Here is a 9169-nt window from a genome sequence, read left to right on the forward strand (position 1 = left end):
TTGAATTATTGTTAAACAAAGTCTGTTTGTAGAAAAAAAATGGTAACTGGAGATTTTAAAAAATTAAATGTTAAAATCAGCACTCTCTGTGATATGTTTATTTCTTTTTACTTGGAAACATGACTTGCCCTTGAAATTAATTGCTTTGTTAAGAGCCTCCAGCTGAAACAATTGCACAGGTGTGTTGACACCTGTTACAACCACTTTCCACCTTACTCACTTTGCTTGCCCTAGGGGTAGCCATGACCTCCACAGGATATAATTCCTTCCTTACCCCCAGCCAGCTGCTATATATCAAGTTTTGTTTACCATGAAGATTTAGCTTCATCTTAACCAGACTTGAGAGAACTCCTTTTGCCAGTTTCTCTATTTATTGAGGAGAAGCCTTACACATTGTTACTGGGCAAGCTTCTCTAGCATATCCACCAGGAGGATTCATTGTGGTAGCAGTCTGCTCTCAACCTAAAGGGCTTTCTCTAGTGGAGAAACTTGCAGTGCTTTCCTCTGCTTTTTGTGTCTGCCTATGGTATCCTATGGCTTTTGGCATAATGAGGTTTTCCTGATGCAGGAGCTCTTGATGGAGGTCAGGGATGCCTGATAAAAAAAATAATGAGACCTTATGGAAGAGATGGGTGCAGTCAGGCTGGGGAAGGCTGTTCAGCTTTTTATCTTCTATTACATGGCCCATGTGGACTTCAGGGATGTGACCAGAGAGGGTGGGCAAGTGAAGTCCTCCCACTGTCAGCACCAGAGTCTTATGGATAAATTTACATCTTACCTTTTACTATCTATTAGTCATAGAAATACAAGCACTAATTTTAATTTAATTTTTAAACTTAAAGGCAAATTATTTTTGGTGCCCTTGAGAGAGGAGCTGAGAGATACTGGGTTTTTAAAATGGTGCTCATGAGTATAAACCTGTTATTTTCTGGTTTCAACACCTGCTAGAGCTTAAAAATTCTGCTTGTGGCTCTACAAATCTGAGACTTGTCAGTTCCCTGTGGGTGAAGCTCTCAAGGAGCAAGGAATCTAAAGGAGCAAAATTAATTAGCTTTAATTTCCTTCAGGTGGATTCCTGATATTGTGAACATAAGGTATTCTCCAGGGAGAAGTAATCACCCAGCTTGTTCCCTGGGCATTCCCCTAACTTCTGGGCAGAATTGTGGAGCTCTGTCTCATACCTGCTAGTACTGGTACGGGCTGTTTGGGCTCAAAGAGTTCATAGGTTAAATCAGGTACCAAAAAGTGGTGCAGATGTGATGAATGGGTTTGTGTTTAAAAGTGCTGGAAGCTGAGGTTCCCCAAGCCTACCCTGGGAATGGGTGTTAGGAACCAGAGCTGTAAAGAACTTGGTGCAGAAAAGCCTGGAGTGCAAGGGTTGAATTTAAAGCAGGGGAGCAAAATAAGGAAGTGAAGACCAGTGTGTGGAATTCTGTGGGTGGCTCTTAATTCCCAGTTCAGGCCTCTTTAAAGTTTTGTAGTGCTTCTGTAACTCACTCTTCCTCTGCTCATCCATGCTGCCATTGCTACAAAACCCCACATGCTCCATCCACAGAGCTATGACTTGAGGGATTTCTTTTTAGTTCCTCCTATTCTGGGCAAATTTTTTTTATAACCAACCTCTTGGGAAGAGGAAAGATATTGAAAATATTGGTTTCCATGCTCAATATCAGAAATTGCTAAGGTTGATATGTTACTGGTAGCAAAGTCTGTGTAGAAATAGCCTGTCCCTCCATGCCTTCCTGAGGATACAAACAGGTTTTATAACTGAGTGCTGGGACTCCAAAATCATCAGATCAGAGGCACATTTCTGTATGTAACCTTAAGTGGTCAGTTAGAAATTCTGACAGCTCTGGAAATCATGACCCTTTCTAGGAAAACCTGAATCCTGATTACTTTGGTGGGACTGTTCTGCATGTGAGTAGGTGAGTTTCTGTCTCCTCTCCATCTTTGGCCTTCAGCTCCTAATTCAGCCTGTGCAATTTTGTTGAATAATTTGAGATGGAGAATTAAATAATGGTCATTTGGAGACTTTTTCTCTCCCATTTGCATAATGTTTAAAAAACAATGTTTTTTTTTTCTTGCAAAATGCTTTTTATTATTGCTTAGATATTTGGGAAGTGGATGTGAGAGCTTTCCCTTCAAATTCTGAGCACTTTATACTTCAAAGTGTCTTGCTTTCTCTGTATTGAAACCAGTCCTCAGTGATTCTTTTGCTAGCTGCAGTATTGCTATTGAATCTATTTGTTTCTATTCTTTCTGTGGTTTTTTAAAAATAATTTTTCTGCTTCTTTTTTAATTCCTTTTTTTTACCATAAAACAATTTCACACCTTTCCAAATCAGGAATTGCAGCCTTTTGTTGTGTTAGGACCTTTGACAGAAAAATTTCTGTTCACATATGGAATCATAATTAGATTTACTCATTTCTAAATTTTTTAATCACACTCCAGCACAAAGCAACAAAATAACTAGCATTGCAGGGTCAGGAATTTTTGTAGAGAATAGCAAATCTGATTATTTAGTTTTGCTGTTGAAATGTAAAACCTGCCACATTTCTTCTGCTGGAGAAGTACTGACAAGTTATTTATCATTTCTCTTCAGTTGATGGCAGCTTCCATAAGTTGAAGGCTGTTTTATTCCTTCCTTGTCTCCTGATTTTTCCACCAAAAGGGGAAAAACACAAAGAGGGTTTGTAAAGCCCCTGCAAATCCAAGAGACAAATGGGTGAATGGCCTTGTCCTGCAGTCAGGTATATCTGAAAGCCCAGCTTCACTGGGTGTGCTTAGTGACAGTGACACTTTCAGCCCCCCACAGGGATGGGGACAACTGATCCATTCTTTTCAATTACCAACCAGCCCACGTGCAGCCTAACTCACTCCTGATGAACTGGAGTGCACTACTCAGCTGCAATTTGTTGAGAATTGAATTGGGGAACTCCAGAACTGCAAAGGGCTTTAAGCTCATGACACTGTCACTTGATTCTAATGGCACCCACCCAGCTGGAAAAACATCAAAACAACAGAAATGGATCAATTGTAACAGACCTCCTGTACACTGAGTTCAGCTGTGCTACACCCTGGCAGTCTTGCTCCAAACATCAGGCTACAGGCAACATCCTTTGCCAAAAAATGAATCATAAAAGAAGCTTTTAGTCTTCAGAACAAGCCCACTGCATTGTGCATGCTAAGTATACTAAGCAATTACAGCTGTATGACTGTACATCAATGAAAACTATGATTTATGTTCCCATGATCTTGTGGTTGCTCTATTCTGGGAGGTGTCAGCCTTAACTGAGCACTGTTGCAGTCCTGAGTCTGTAAAGGCTTTTGAATTGCTGTGTTTATTCTTTCTGTGCTGTCAGGTGCAGACAGCTTCCAGCCAAAGCCCTCCTAGAGCTGCTGGTGTTAGAACATTTAAATGTGATGTACAATAGCTGCAGTCCTGTGGCTGCTATTGTACATTAGCCATAGAGTATTGCTCAGAGACCTACCACTGCAAATAAACCCAGGCACTCATTTAATAGTGTTTTAGCTTTCTTGAACTTCTAGTGTTATTCAAAGATTATGCAATACAAAACACATGTTAAATATAAAAGCAGCAGATGAAATTTAGAATACTGCATGGGTAAAAAGCAAATATGCCACAAGAAAAGTAGAAACTAAAATAATATGTTTAATTTTTCTTTTTAAATTCACAACAGCATTTCTATAGTTTTGCTTCCATGACTTCATTTATACCCCCAAAATAAGGTAATAATTTTACTTGTAAGCCCCTGCATTTAAATTTCCATGTTCCTGAAATTTTCCTGCTCCCGAACTTTAAACTGAAAACTCTCTTATTTTTTTACACTCTCTTTGTACCAAGGAGAAATTTTATAATTTGTGTTGAAACTCCATTAAAAAATAGATATTCTCTAAATAGCATCCATATAAGGAATTTGCTGGATATACTTACAAGGCATGTCCTATATGAGAGGGATTTTAGCCACCATTGTGGCCACACAGCTAATGCACAGAAGTGAGGAGAGAGAGATTGCACATGGCACTTTCTCCTAGACTGATACTGCCTGCAAAGGGATGTGAGCATCCAAGGAAAAAGCACCACTACCCCTATTCTCAGAAGTGGTGGCTGATGCAAGTGGGAGTTGACTTTGTATCAGAATCTGTTCTAGAGATAAAAAGTCCTATCACAGGTTCTGTTAAATTTGGTTCCTTCCAAATTCTTAATATTCATGAGATGCAATCGACTGAGGTTCATTAAATATATAATTAATTACCATATATATAAATTTAAAACCCCCAACCCCTTGATTAATTTCTTTTGTATCCAACACATTTCAGTGTATCAGGTTCTCCTGAAGTATCTTGATTTACCCAAAAATCTAAGCCTCATAATGATTATTTTTTCTAGCCCTCAAAATTAACCCAGACAAAACTCTGGAAAACAAATTATGAAGAACATCTCAACAGCTTTTTGCACCCAAGCTAGTTGCATGATATTTCAACACCCAACTCATGTTTTGGTGTAGCAGCTGTAGTAGTGAAATTTAACAAGAAGGTCATTGCCATGTTCTTCAGTGAACACTACTTCCAGTTATCAGAAATTATCATCTTGAGCCCCTTTTTCAGTGAAAACAATGGCTGTTCTAGCTGAGGCTGAAGATGCCCATGTTCTTTCTATCTGTTTGGTTTATAGGGTTTTTTTCTCCTTTATGTCTTTCCTGCTGGAGAGGGAAGGAATGGCCTTTAGAGACAATTCAGCACACCCAGGCTATCACTAGCTGTCTCTGTGTCACAGTGCAGCAGAGGACATTCACAGGTAGCTGTAATATCAGGTAAGTTTTCTGTTAGACACTTGGTTAAGAGATGTGCCCATGATAAGAAGGGAGAGAGAAACAAACAAAACATACAAACCAGCTTATGGAAATGGGAGCAGGGAGGCCCATCTGGGCCCACTTGGGCTTCCTGATGAGAAAACCTGAATGATAGGATCCGTTTAATAGATAGCAACTCAGGAAGCATGAAACATGGAAATAGAGCAGTTGGGGATCCATGGTTAGTGTAGGCATGTACCAAAGTGTTTAAAACAGAGCACAAAATATTTTTAATTTCTTAGCCAAACTTCAGGTACAGTGATTATCCTATGTCTTTTGCATAATAAAATTTAATCAAAACATACATTATTTTTGAATGAACTTGACTTGCAAGGAGATAAACTCTGTACCAAGAATTGATTTACACAATCTGGAGGTGCCAGCAGATAGCATTATTAGATGCCAAGGGCAGAGAAACATTGCAAATCTTTTAGGAGCTACAGCCTCAGACCTGTGGGGGCGCAGACAGCTATGCACTGACTGATCAAGCCATCTGATCAGAGTGTGCCAGTGGAAATGGGTTCAGGTAAGTGGTCCAATTGGCAGTGAAATTGTCAATTACAGTGTCAAGATTAAACCAGTAGTTCAATATCCTTGCAGCATCATTGGTCAGGCACAGAGCCAGTGATAACTCTATAAACATGAAAAGTAGGCAAATGGGAAATTGAGAATGACAAATTTAATGTGGCAGGTAAATCAGAGATGTAGAGTGGTCAGTGTATAGAGTGACTTCAGTTGTTCACTCACGTATGAATTGTATCTCATCTATGAATAAAAATTGTTATACAGCTGTGTTTAGGGAATGCAAATCAAAATGCTCACATAAAAGTTTGTCATGCATATCTGAAAAATAATAATGTTTTGGTTATATATCCTACTACAGTGATTTCTTTATTTTCAAATGTACATTTAATAGAGCTGTTTCAAAGAGATGATTGTGTGTTCCTGTGAGCATCTGAATATTTCATGTTGTTACAAATAGGAATAAATGGTCAAAATGTCTTTCAGAGATGAGGCAAATCTCAGCTATCTGAGATAGATATCTGCAAATCTCAAAGACTTGCTCACTCTATAGCATTCCCCAAATTGGTACAAGAATAGGTAAAATATTTCATGACTATGAAAGTGGGTAGTGCTGTATTACTGCTAATTACAATTAATGGTTGATATACATGCACCTTGTTTTGCACATCCATATGAAGAACATCAAAATGATGGTAAAGAGAAAGCAATGTAGTAGGACTACCACACTTAATGAAGGAATATAGAATCATAGAATGGTTTGGGTTAGAAGGGACCTTAAAGATCATCCAGTTTCAACCCCCCTGACATGGGCAGGGACACCTTCCACTAGACCAGGTTGCTTAAGGACCCATACGACCCCAACCAACCTGGCCTTGAAACAGATATGGAAAAAAGAACTGCTTAAGTGAAATGCTTAATAAATTTCAGAATTATAGATAATAAATATGAAATCACAAGTTAGTTTTTTTGGCTATTTTTTTTTATTATAAACAATGGTGAGATGAACACACTTCTACGTCAGCAAAGTCATGTTTTCTAAAACCAAATGGCTTTAACTACTTATATTTTCCAGTTCTATTGTAGACTTACTAGAAATCTTGTTATTTGTCAGGAGTTTTTGCTGCCTCCTGACTCATGGTTTGACCCAATTGTGCATTATGTATATGTAGAAGAGCTCCTCTCTTTTCCTCACGGGGTGCATCTGAGAACTCACCAACCGCAGAACACTTGTGTTATTACCCAGCACCGTCAGCTTCGCCGTCTTGATGGGACGATGCAGAGCTCAGCCTAAAGGTCTTCATCTCCCATGGGCCATGGAAAAAAAGATTAAAGCATCTCTGAGTTCTTTTCAGAAATGGTAAGATAAATATATCTCACTGGGGTTTCTGTACTGAGGATTTTTTTGTTGTCAGGTCAACTCATAAACTTGGCAAGGTTAAGAAGAAAGTCATAAAAAGTGGACAGGAAGGAAAAATTTCTTTCTTTCAGCTAAGTAAAAATTTAACTGAAGCAAGTAAGGATGTATGGAATTCCCTGACTGCATGAGATATGCCAGCAGTTTGTCAGAGATGGAAGAGTAAGGAAGAGAACTACTGTTCCTTTCTGCTACTTGTTATTATCTCACTGTAGGTGAACATTACAAGCAACTATTCATGAACAGAAATTTGTGGGTGACACACTTTCTTGGCAAATTGCAACCAGTGATTTTTTTTTTTAATTTTAGATTTTTAAATTAATGAAAACAGCTATGCAAAGAGGAAAAACACTCCTTAGGAAAGAGAACACTGTTCTACAATGCACTGTCACTTCTTTCTCCTAGAACAACTCTTACCTAGCAAAGGGCAAACTCCCAGAACATAAAGCCCTTTATATAAGTAATAGTTTTAACTAATTTTTCAAGGCTGTGGTGTCATGATTAGCATTGAAAATAACAGAGTAGAAGTGAGACGGAGCTTTAGCACTGCACTGAGAATTTTTGGGTAAGAGGAAGCAGAATAGGCCAGAACAAAACAACCCTGGGAAAAAACAAAGTAAATCTGTTTAATTCACCAAGCAGAAACAAGGAACTATCAGAGAACTGTTCTTCTGCATTCTGCAGACCTGAAAATTATGAGAAAGGACAGCACACAAAAACTCCCCTTAGTAAAAATTCACTTCACCCACTACTGGCATAACAAAAATAGGAAGTGGCTTTCTACATCTTCCCCTCTACTCAGACTACTCTTGGGCTGGCCTTTCTAACAGAGTTCAGCATACCACAGGCTGACCTACTTCAGAACAAGTGGGTCATGATGCAGCTTTAAACCAGGAAGCCTAAACCCCACTCTTCTCTGCAAACAAGTGTATTTGAGTCAGAAACACTTCTTTTATCTTATTCTTAGGATGGTACATTGGCTCAAGAGAGGATTTTTCAGAACCAGTGTTGGCAGAAAGAACCCAAGGTTCTCCAAAGGAAGTTCTTCATAGTAACTGCACTGATTGTGCTTCACGTTGTCTGACAGAGCTCCCTTCAGCACTGTAGATAAATCTACACTGAAGCCTTTCAAAGCCTCTTGGATACAACCAATGAGTTTTGTACTATCTCAACTTTCTGCCTCTCCTGGAAGCTGCTGACATAAGCAAAAATGCACAGGGAGCAACTGCTATATCAATTATCTTTCCAGGCTGATATCATCAATAATTTTGATCTCTGTATATAAAAGATGTATGTCTCAGCATTTAATTTTTATTTCCAGTATAGATATTTTTGAACTCCCTACATGGTGCATTCTTTGAAGTCAGCCTTTCATGACTCAGTAGTTGTGTGCACTCTTTAGACACTGAAAAAATAGCAGGGCAACAATTTTTCCCCAGCAGTCTGAAAATATTCTTCTAAAAGTATGCACTAGTTGCTTCTTTCCCCGAACTTGAAGGAAAGTTGCATTTCTCCTTAACAGTCAATGGTATGGACAGGAGCTCAGTCTGCTGTATCATCAGAATCCCTCTTATCTAGTCTCCAAGTAAAAATGAAATAGCAAGACCTTCCATTCGCTCCCTCCCCACAGTTTTCCCCTTTTTGCCGAAAGGCCTCCTTAGATAATCCTGCTGGTGCCACAGCTCTGTTCTGTTTTGTCAGAAGGACACACTGTGGTCATTGCACATTTATTTTGCACCCAGTCCTCTCCTGGGTAGCACTGTGGGAAAAGCTGTGTCTCAGCACAGAGTTAGCTCCTTGTCCCCTCTCAGCAGTGTTTTCTACAGTGTTTGACTGTACAGTGGAGCAAACAAGGCCATCACATCAGAGCCTCCCTGGGTCAGCCTGGAGAGCAGGCTCAGAGGGATTAACTTCTGCCGTGACTCCACTGCTCCCTTATCTTATGCTTACAGAAGCAAGGAAAGAGGTGACAGCTGAGGCCTGATTCATCATCTTGTGTCATTATTGCATCCTAATAACAGGTAAGGACAAACTGTGTGGTGTCCATGTTCAGATGAAGATTTGGAGCAAGAAAGTGAGGGGAAAACGTACTGATCAACAGGTACTGATGTCATGGAGCTTTGCAGTCCTTCCACTTCCCTCCCCTGTTTTGACTGTTTTGTTTAAGTATGACTAAAACAATTAAATGTAGTACTTCCAGCTGGTGTTAAGTAATACTGAAGGTACCAGAAGGCTGCATGAATCTGTTTTTATGATGAACAAATAATGTTTTAAGGTAAGAAGCAGTGTCATTGCCACAGTTGTTTGTTCACATCATTTAAGTTAAAGAAGAGAAAAATATTTTTATTCTGAATTT

The sequence above is a fragment of the Molothrus ater genome, chromosome 10 (assembly GCF_012460135.2).
Source record: "Molothrus ater isolate BHLD 08-10-18 breed brown headed cowbird chromosome 10, BPBGC_Mater_1.1, whole genome shotgun sequence".
In the NCBI taxonomy this organism is placed as follows: domain Eukaryota; kingdom Metazoa; phylum Chordata; class Aves; order Passeriformes; family Icteridae; genus Molothrus; species Molothrus ater.